Source organism: Macaca nemestrina, chromosome 3 (genome assembly GCF_043159975.1).
Source record: "Macaca nemestrina isolate mMacNem1 chromosome 3, mMacNem.hap1, whole genome shotgun sequence".
NCBI lineage: Eukaryota > Metazoa > Chordata > Mammalia > Primates > Cercopithecidae > Macaca > Macaca nemestrina.
Window position 1 is genome coordinate 120,145,635 of NC_092127.1, and position 11,058 is coordinate 120,156,692.

General features: G+C 42.7%; 1 long non-coding RNA gene across 1 annotated transcript; it reads left to right on the forward strand.

The window, feature by feature from the left end:
• Positions 1-6,011: 6,011 nt before the first annotated feature.
• LOC105463569 (uncharacterized) lies at positions 6,012-10,713 on the forward strand. The gene is made up of 3 exons (XR_976402.2): positions 6,012-6,202; positions 8,232-8,387; positions 10,627-10,713. It is a non-coding gene; the product is annotated as an uncharacterized lncRNA (long non-coding RNA).
• Positions 10,714-11,058: the final 345 nt, after the last annotated feature.

Genomic DNA, 11,058 nt, shown 5'->3' on the forward strand with positions numbered 1-11,058 from the left:
AAGTTTTAATTGACTTGCAAAGCTTTGTGTATAAGGATGTTTATCACTGCATATTTATAGCAGTGAAAACATGGGAAAGAAGAAATATGCAACTGTAGGAAAATGATTAAATATGCTATGTGTTAAAAAAAATGAGAGCATTAGCACTGAAGGTTACTTGGGTTCAAATGCTAGCTTCTTTTACTAGCTGTGGGTCATTGGACAAGTTACATAACCTCTTTGTGCCTTAGTTTTCTTATCTAGCATATGGGGTTAGTAATACTGCCTCACATAGTAGATACTAAATAACCGCTACATCAGTTTTAGCTATTGTCATTACCTAGTAGTATTATGTTTACAAATATGTTTAATGTCATTAGAAAATGCTTGGTAGATAATATTAAGTGGGGAAAAACCATATAGCATTAGGCAGTTTAATCCCATTTTGTTGCAAATTGTGTGTATTTGTATTTTTGTGTTGCTTATGTCTTTTGCTTCAACTTGGGGTGTAAGAAACAGTCACATGTGGCCGGGTGCGTCGGCTCACGCCTGTAACCCCAGCACTTTGGGAGGCTGAGGCAGGTGGATCATGAGGTCAAGAGATCGAGGCCATTCTGGCCAACATGGTGAAATTCTGTCTTTACTAAAAATACAAAAAATTAGCTGGGCATGGCGGCACGCGCCTGTAGTCCCAGCTACTCGGGAGGCTGAGGCAGGAGAATCACTTGAACCCGGGAGGCGGAGGTTGCAGTGAGCCGAGATTGCGCCCCTGCACTCCAGCCTGGTGACAGAGTGAGACTCCATCTCAAAAAAAAAAAAAAAAAAAAAAAGAAAAAGAAAAAAAAAGAAATGTTCACATGTCTCCATTGAACTGAGTCATTGATCTCCTCTTCCCAGCACCATGAGAACCATCCCCTGACCAGCTGTGACAGCGCAGACAGGAATGGCCCAAGGTTGAGTAGCCAACAGCTTTCACCAGTTTGCACCATGGTAGCATGCAGAGATTTATCAGCATTAATGTGCTCATCTCTCTTTCCCAGTGGGCTCCTTTCTGTGATACATTTAAGGTTCCATAGTCCCAGTTTATTCAGGCTAAAGGATCAGTGATACTCCCAAATCCCTTGTAGAGACAGCACTGGAAAATATGATGGGTCCACCGTGGGCTGCATTTGCTGTTCCCTAACACCAGCGTCTGGTGAAGGCAGCTGTCCACACAGCCTTGAGCTATCACTGTCTGTGCTGTCACAGCTGGTCAGGGGATAGTTCCTGTGGTGCTGGGAAGGGACCTCTTCTCACTCTCCTATGCCAGCAATGCTCTGCGTTCTCAGTGTTTCAGCTTCTTAGTTTGTCCTCATACACACGATTCTCAAACTATGCCCATGGGGCTGCAGTGGCTGCTGTGGTAGAAGGTTCCAGCCTTGGCAATGTGCTACATACCTAAAACACCTCCCCACTAACACCAACAATTTAGTAATCCAGGCTCCTGCAGAAGACCCACTGAGCTCATCAGAGATGTTTGAAAACGAGTGAACCTAAGGAGAAGTAGTTGGGAGTCTTGAGTTGTTTTCTCCTAGGAGGCTTCTAGGCCCCCTCTCAAGTGGGCTCAAGTATTTAATATTTCCCAGTGACATTTGGCCTTGGTATCCTGGGGAATAAAGGGGGAGCTGACAAAAAACATTACCTAACATTCCTGCTTTTGGTCGATGATCGCCTCTGCCTTAAATTTGCAAAGCTAAAGGAAACTGCCTGGGTGATTGTTTCCAGAACAAAAAAAATGTGTCCCAGGATGACTTGTTAGACATGGAAGTGGCTGGCAACTTTTAACTTGCAGATTTTCTTGCTAACGAAAAATTTTAAAATTCTGTCTCATTGGGGATACTGCTACATATTCATGAAAAAAAAATTGACTAGTAAGAACTATACTACAATATTAGCCATGCTTACCTTTGAGTGGTGGGATTCCAGTGGACTGTTTTCTTTTTTATTTTGTTTTATTGTTCAGATTTCTGACAACAAACATGTATTACTTTTACAATTAGAACTATAGATCCTGCCAATAAGTTTACTTAGATCCATCCTAGTTGTTTCAAATGACAATGCCATCCCTCTCAGGCAGATCCGGCTCTCCCATGGTACCAGTGAGGGGCCAGTGGGTCTGTAATACAAGAGTTTTGTATAGCCACACAGAAGGAGGTTTGGAGTTAACCTCCATTTTGGGCTGTAACTCTCTCTGAGTTCTAAGTCCTCCAACAAGGCTGCCATTCACAGCCACCCCTTCCCGAAGGCTGCCATTGGGAAGTGTGTGTAGGGTCCCCAAGTCCACCCTCAGGTTTGATGATTCACTAGAAGGATTCAGAGAACTCAGAAAAGCTGTTATACTCACAGTTATGGTTTATAGACCAAAAGATACAGATTAAATTCAACAAAGAAAAAAGGTATACAGAGTAGAGTCAAGGAGAAATTAGGCAGGAGCTTCCAGATGTTGTCACCCACTGGGGTCACATGGATACCACTTAATCCCCTCAGCACTGATGTGTGGCAACATGCATAAAGTATTGCCAGTTTGAGCCTTGATGTTCAGGGTTTCTATGAGGGGTAAGTCACATAGATAAAAAACACTCATGTGACTGACCTTAGCTGCTAAGGCTCCAGCTTCCCCAGAGGTCAAACTCATCGAGCATGGTCAGGTGACTCAAACCAGGGATTTGCCACACATCACCTTGTTAGCATAAACTATCTGTTGTGGCTTAGGGATCCAGATATACAAAGACACTCTTTTTTTTCCAGGCAGGATATTCCAAAGTCTGACAGGTTATCCCCCAGGAGCTGGTCAAGGGTCAGTTCATTTTTTTGGAATGTGCAGGGTTTGGGCGCTCCAAGCCTCCTGAGTTAATCCTTTTCCGCACCAGAGGTCAGGCCTTACAAGCACAGGCCTTGCTCCCTTCTGTCTATATCATTTTTTTCTATTTCTTTTCCTTTTTCTTTCTTTCTTTCTTTTTTTTTTTTTTTGAGATGGAGTCTTGCTGTGTCACTCAGGCTGGAGTGCAGTTGTGTGAACTCAGCTCACTGCAACCTCTGCTTCCCAGGTTCAAGCGGTTCTCGTGTCTCAGCCTCCCGAGTAGCTGGGATGAAAGGCTCGTGGCACCACACCCAGTTAATTTTTGTATTTTTAGTAGAGATGTGGTTCCATCATGTTGGCCAGGCTGGTCTTGAACTCCTGACCTCAGTGATCTGCCTGCTTCTGCCGCCTAATGTGCTGGGATTACAGGCGGTGAGCCACCATGCCCGGCCTGTCCATATCTTTTGCATACTTACAGTTTTCCTGTTTTTCATCCTTTTCTACATCATAGGATCTCAGCCAGGTAAGCAAAGACTGGTTTTATTCTCCTCCTGGCTTTACACACTTGTAGAGCCGGGAGGCCAGAACTCCATTAATATCATTAGGCTGTTTGTCCTCATCCAAATCTCATCTCCGGTTGTAATCCCCATAATCCCCACGTGTCAAGGGCGGGACCTGGTGGGAGCTGATTGGATCATGGGGGTGGTTTTCCCTATGCTGTTCTCGTGATAGTGAGTGAGTTCTCAGGCGATTGGATGGTTTCCTAAGTGTTTGACAGGTCCTTCTACGCACACTGCTCTTTTCGCCCGCTCCCATGGAAGATGTGCCTGCTTCTCCTTCCACCATGATTGTAAGTTTCCCAAGACCTCCCCAGCCATGCAGAACTGTGAGTTAATTAAACCTATTTTCTGGATAAATTACCCAAGAGAATGGACTAATACATCTATGGAGAAACTTGGATTAGCTTGGCATTTTTATAGTCAATATTTTCTACTTCTGAGGCTGTGGTCCTGCTCCACTCTCCCTATGAGGTCTTCCTGAGACCCCTTGATGATGGGGCAGCATTGGCTGTATGGCTGCTCAGATTAGGGTTTGGAGCATGGGTGGCCTATCCTGGGGTCACAGACCTGTACCCCACCTGGCCTGTGCCCAGCCCCTTTCTCTTGGTGAGAGGTGAAGCCAGCTGGGCTTCTGGGTGGAGTGCGGACTTGGAGAACTTTTCTGTCTAGCTAAAGGATTGTAAACGCACCAATCAGCAGTCTGTAAAAACAGACCAATCAGCACTCTGTAAAATGGACCAATCAGCACTCTATAAAATGGACCCATCAGCAGGATGTGGGCAGGGCCAAATAAGGGACTAAAAGCTGGCAACCTGAGCCCCCAGTGGCAACCTGCCCAGGTCCCCTTCCACGCTGTGGAAGCTTTGTTCGTTTGCTCTTCACAATAAATCTTGCTGCTGCTCACTCTTTGGGTCCTCATTAGCTTTATGAGCTATAACACTCACCAGGAGGGTCTGCAGCTTCACTCCTGAAGTCAGCGAGACCACAAACCCACCAGAAGGAAGAAACTCCGGACACATCTGAACATCTGAAGGAACAAACTCTGGACACACCATCTTTAAGAGCTGTAACCCTCACCGTGAGGGTCCGCGGCTTCATTCTCCAAGTCAGTGAGACCAAAAACCCACCGGACACACTGGCACACTTTGGGATGAATGCCACTACCTTGCAAAGTACCTTTCTCCCCTGCTGGGTACAAATCCTTAATACCTGTAAAGGTGAAAGAAGTCTGGGGATTTTGGTTGACCATGAGTACAAATGGAAAACACAGGGAGGTAGTCATTAGGAAGCTATTAGACAGTATGGTCTACTGGAAGAGTGACAGCTTTGGTGTCCAATATCTTTTAAAGCAAATATTTATTGAATGCATAGATGTGATTGGCAGTATAATATTGAAAAAAACAGCTGAATTTGAATCCCTGCTTAGCTATTTCCTAGCTCTGTGACCTTGAGCAAGTTATTTTCTCTGTAAGTTTCAATATTTTCATCTGCATCATGGAAATATTAAAATGGGCCATGGTTAGGATTGGAAATAATGTATACAAAGTGGCTAGTCCAGTGTCTAGCATGTAGTCGGTTGTAATAAATAATGGTTATTGCTAATATTATTTGGCTGTATCAACAGAGTAGCTGTTTTTTAGATCAAGTAAGGTAGTTGATACACTTCTTAGCTTTATCTGGGGAAACATTCAATTTGGGGCCCTCCACTCTGTGTGTGTGTGTGTGTGTGTATGTGCATGTATGATTAAACATTTAGATCTTTCCAAGGATGGTGGTCAGAAAGACAGAAAATCTGAAAAACATGTCATATGAGGGAAATGGTAATGTTTAGCTTGGAAAAGAGAAAGCTGAGATTGAACTGCCTTTAAGTATTTGTTGGGTCACCCTGTAGAAGTGGAAATAGACACATGGGTTATAGCTCCAAAGGACATAATTAGACTCAATGGGGAAAGTAGGAGGCCAGATTCTGCCAGAAACAATTCTAGCCATCTAACAATTAGAGCTGTCCAGTAGTAGATTAGGCTGCTTCTGAATTGTCCTGTTCCTGGAATTATGCATCAGAAGATGTGAGACTAGTGGGAAGATTTTGGCTTTGGATGGGAGCCTGGCTGAGAATGAACTCCAAGGCTCCTTTGTCTGTAGTGGCCGTCTTGCTCATTTTTCTTGTTAAGATCCTGTAGGAGGCACCACTCATAAAAACCCCTTGATATTAAATACCATTATAACTTCCAAGGAGCTGCAAACACCCACGGAATGTAAAAAACGAAGGTCTCTTATCCTATACCTAGCTTTCTCCCTAGAATGAAATTTTAACTTGGTTAGGGAGAAAGAGAGTCCCAGCCAGTATTTCTCTTTAGAATGATTAAAGTCTTCAGATCCATCTGGACTCATTCATTTTAACTATTCCATTTCCCAAGAATATCATCTCATTCCTTTTTCAATGACCCAATATTTTCAGCACAAGTGAATGAGTCCAGAAAGTCATTTCAGCCATTGATTATTTTTGGTAACCTTCTGATCTGTTCTGAATCCCTTTTCTTTTAATTTCCATTTATGTCCTCCTGTCTCGTCATCTGTTCCAAGCTGAAAATAGTAACTTGCCTTGACCTTATTATCTACCATTTAAGATTTTATAGTCTTTGGTTAAATCTCATCTTAATAAGTGTTCCTGGGCTATAGATTGTAGTTTTTCCTTTTACTTTTTTTAAAGGCTGTTCTTTGTCACTCCTATCTGTGATCACAGGACCAACATTACGGCCCTTCTCTGAGTATGCCAGAATCTCGCTTCATCTTTTTGATAAGAACCATCCTCAACATCAGCTTAGTGAGTTATACCTATTTGCTTAGAAACAAAGAACACCTCCTCCTTAGCCTTGACCTGTGTCCCAATTCTGTTTCCTAATATACCTAAAATCCTACTTACATGGGATTTAAAATGCCACTGAGTAGGGCAACATACTAAGTGGTATTAGTTAAATCTTAATGTGGCTGAGTTTGTCAGCTTCTTAGAAGTACATTTTGACAACTGAGAAGAGATTGGGCAACATAACTCTGAATTTTTTTTTTTTTTTTTTTGCTAAACTATAACTATAACTTTAACTATAAAACTATATATATATATATACATATTTGAGACAGGGTCACCCAAGCTGGAGTGCAGTGGTGTGATCATGGTTCACTGCAGCCTTGACCTCCTGGGCTCAAGCGATCTTCCCTGCCTCAGCCTCCTGAGTGGCTGGGACTACAGGTGCATGTCACCGTGCTAGGCTAATTTTAAAATTTTTTGTAGAGACCGAGTTACATTAAGTTGCCTAGGCTGATCTTGAACTCCTGGGCTCAAGTGTTCCGCCCACCTTGGCCTCCCACAGTGCTGGGATTACAGGCATGGGCCACCGCGCCTGACCAAACAATATCTTTTAAAGCAAATATTTATTGAATGCATAGATGTGATCGGCAGTATAATATTGAAAAAAACATGAAAAAGACACAATAGTGGACCTCAAGGACCTGCTATGCAGGAGTGTAGGGGCTTGGGTTAAGACCTGAGAAAACATAGAAAGGAGAGTTTCAGATCATTAATGACAAACTTCAGATTTTGAGAGCAGGATCTGGGTGGCCTAAAGTAGTTTTCATACTCAGAAGTGGAGAGAAAGGAGACAGAAGGTGGTAGAAAAGAGTAATTTTCTTTTAGCTCCCTGGGATGCTTTTTTGTTGTGGATGAGAGTTTCTTTAGATTTTCAATTATCTTTCTAGTGTGTCCTGCCTGGTTGGGCATTACTCAAAACCCATCCAGTCCTCTGAGGCTTGAACGGACTTCTGATGCATGTCCTTAGGGCCTGCCTTTGTTGGTAAATCCAATTTGAGAGGAGGCAGCAAATCAACAGGAAAGGAAAATACTTCCCTTTTTTAATGGTAAAGCCCTCTTCTTTGTTCTTTGTGCCACAAAGTTGTTTTTATGTTCCTGGACCCAGCTTACCTTTCACGTCCACTATGGAAGCTTTTCTCATCACCCAGCTGGACTCGAGCAGTGCTATCACCCTGAGTGCCTGAGCACTCCTGTGGTGCTTACCGGTCCCCGGCTGGCATTGCAGGTTGTCCTTTCCCGTGTAGGATGGGAGACTGGCCATGGTCATATCACTATCATCAACCTCAAATAGTCGGAAAAGGGCGACCAAATCAAGGTGCTGAGGATGAAGTCCAGTACTACACCCTGCCTTCAGCTGAGGGCTTACAGTCTGGGCTGGTCTTTCTCAAACGGGTTTGCTGGTGTTACTTGAGGTCTATGAATTCTGTGAGAACTTTAAAAATTGTGTTTATCTGTCAATAATAATAAAACATTTTATCAGTTATAAATACAGAAATTATTTTTTATAATGATAATTTGCTATGGAGGGCATTTATTTATTTATATAACTTTAATTTTAATTTTTTTGAGACAGGGTTTTGCTCTGTCACCCAGACTGGAGTGCAGTGGCATGATCTCTGCTCACTGCAACCTCAACCTCCCAGGCTCAAGTGATTCTCCCACCTCAACCTCCCCAGTAGCTGGGAATACAGGCGCACACCACCATGCCCAGCTAGTTTTTGTAATTTTTGTAGAGACGAGGTTCTTCCATGTTGCCTAGGGTGGTGAATTTACTTTTTTTATGACCATATTATTCAGGGGTTTTACAGACAATTTCTGGTACTGAAAGACTATTATTTCTCCAAAAGAGGTTTTTATATTACTCAAATATGAGAGACATTGGTTTAGTCAATAAGCTAAATTGGTTTAGAAATTTAGTCAATTTCATTCTGTCATTAACAAATTCATTCATTCATCAATAAACATTTATGGTATGCCTATTTATTAGGTGCCAGGCACTTTATCAGGTGCATCAGCAAGTGGTCAGGACCTGTTCTGGGCTCCAGAATCCTCACTGCTGTTCCTGACTTACCAGGTAGCCCCTACTACGGAGTTCAGGCTGTCGACTTCTCTATGCTTCACTTTCTCCACCACTAATACAAGGGTAAGAGTATATCTATTTTTTGTCTTTTAGAGTAGGAAAACATACCCTAGGATTTATTTAGTTATTTATTTTAATTAAAAACATTTTTAAGGCTGCCATGAGAAAGCAGTACCTTAGGATTTAAAAACCAAACAAAACCAAATCGAAGAATTACTTGTTTCCAAATTTGGTGTTTTTGAGTCAGAGGCAAGTGCTAAATTCACATCTCTTTCTACCTCCCACTAACTTCAGTAGGAGGGATCTAGGACCCGTGGAAGGTCTCAGTCAGCTCTAGCAGAAATGGGTCCTACACGGTAGAGCTGATTTTTCACAAGAGCTGTTTTTAGATTTGTTTACACTGCCACCGACCTCCAGTTTCACATTTCAGAAACTCCCATGGGGCTGAGGAGTTACTCCCTGGGAATCTTCTCTGCTTAGCAGGAGCTCAGGAGCAGAGTACTGATGGGTCTCATGTTTAAAGAACAATCTGCCACAAAGCTAAGGGGCTTATTACTCATCTTAACACTGAGCCTGAAATAAACACTGGAGTAGATAGAGATAATCTGGGACCTCTGAGCGTACAGCTAATATGAATAGTTATTAAAGTAGCACATTGGCAAACCCACTACCCACTGGGACCATTCTTGTTGGAAAAGTCTGATCTTCTGGCATCCAATTGCAGTGCAATCAGGAAGAACTATTCCATGGTGCTTAAACATGTCAGCGTAAATCTCTAACAGGGCCACTACCACCTGGAGGAGTAGGTGGGATGCACTTTGCTTTAAAGGGATACCTTCCTTTCTCAATATGCTCACAGACAGATGGGGATCCAGGATCACGCAATCCAGTTGGGCAGATTTTTTCTGATTCTGAGCATCACATTTAGCAGGGCAAGTTTTTGTTCCCAAAACTTCAAGATCTGGAGCCAGACCTCCACTGGTACCTGAAACACACTGTGTTTGGCCATCCTAGAAGACATAGGGTGGGCCTATCAGTGGGTCAGCTTATTTATCAGGGCCTGCTTGCTCTCTGCTCTCTGGAACAAGAACTACTAGGGCTTTTATGGGGGCATGATGTCTTCAATCATCCAGCAAATATTATTGAGTACCTACTTTGTGCCAGACACCACACTAGATATCAGAGATACAGAGAGAGATAAGGCCCAGTCCCTACTTTTTAGGTGCTTATAATCCAGGTGGAGACACAGACAAATCAAGACACAGAGCAGTAAGAGTGATGACAAGGGAAACGCAGTCCTTTTCTTCTTGACCCAATATTGGAGGGTTAGAAAAGCCTTGTTGGAAGGTGGATGTTCAAACTGAGACCCAGAGAATGTATAAGAGTTAACAGGTGAATGCAAGAGGATGGCAAACTGTACAAGTCCCAAGGCGTGGGACAGCATGTAGATTTGAAACTACACATATTTCAAGATTGGCTGCTCAGACAGTGCAAGATGATATGGTGAGAAATGAGATAGAAGAGGTAAACTTCCTTGATTACATTGCCCCTTACTTATTTTTCCCTGCACTCCTTCCCCAAAGCAGTTATGGCTGGTACATCTGTGTGTGCATATGTGTGTGTGTGTTTGCATTAAAAAACAACTTCAGCAAATGTTTCAATTCAAATATTTAGTTTGCTTGGTTGAAAACTATTTAGAAGGTAAAGTGCTTGCTGTAGGTCAGGTTGGGGAAAACATCACATGTGAGGCTAGTTATCACAGGGGCTGTGACCTGGTCCTTGCCAAGCTTCCGAATGTTTGGAAGAAGTTTTAGTTTTTAAGAAAGCAAGCTACCAGGGACTCTCAGCATAGAAACAGAAGGGATTGTGCCAGAGGGATGCTAGGAGAAACCCTCACAGTTTGCCTTGTATGAATGTAAGACCTCTGAATGAATAGTTTTGTAACCTATGGGACCTACAGAAGCAGAAATTGTGGTCCTTTGAATAAGATGGTGACTGCTATGTGACAACACGGCTCGTTAAATTAAGCTGGCAGATGTAATTAACAATAAGCACAGTATAAAGTCTTGGCATGGCAGTTTACATAGTCATAGAATGTTGCAGTAGTTGAGATATTGGTTAGATATTACAATAAAAAACAAAGTAATAGCGAATTTAATAAAATAAGAGGATTATTTCTTCTCTCATAGAAGTCTGAGCTGGTAGGTGGTCCCAGGGTGGTAGGTGGTAGGTGGTAGGCAGCTCTGCTTTATGAGTTTGTACAGGACCCGGATACCTTCTATCTTGTTCAACCACCATCTAGGGTCAAAGATGACTCTCTACCACCATGTCCAACCTCCAATTTGAAGGAAAGTGGAAAGGGGAAAGTTGAACCAACAGTACCTTTATGAAGGCATGGCCTGAAAATGGAAGATTATCACTTCTCTTTGCATCACACTGGCAGGTAATTGGTTGGTTGGCCACAGGTAGCTGCAGTAAAGGCTGGGAACTGCAGTCTCTATGTGAACAGGGTGTTTTTAGCTAGAGTTTGGGGTGTTATTGCCAAGGGAAAGAAGGGGAGAATGGATAGTGGTGAACAATTAGTCAACTGTCATAGATGTTTATCTCTATCATTTGATCCTCTCAACAACCTTGTGAGAAAGCAGACACAGATTATTTACCATCCTCGCTTTTGCAGATGAGAAAATTGAGGTGGAAAGATGAAGGGACTCTGTCAATATCATACAATGAAGCC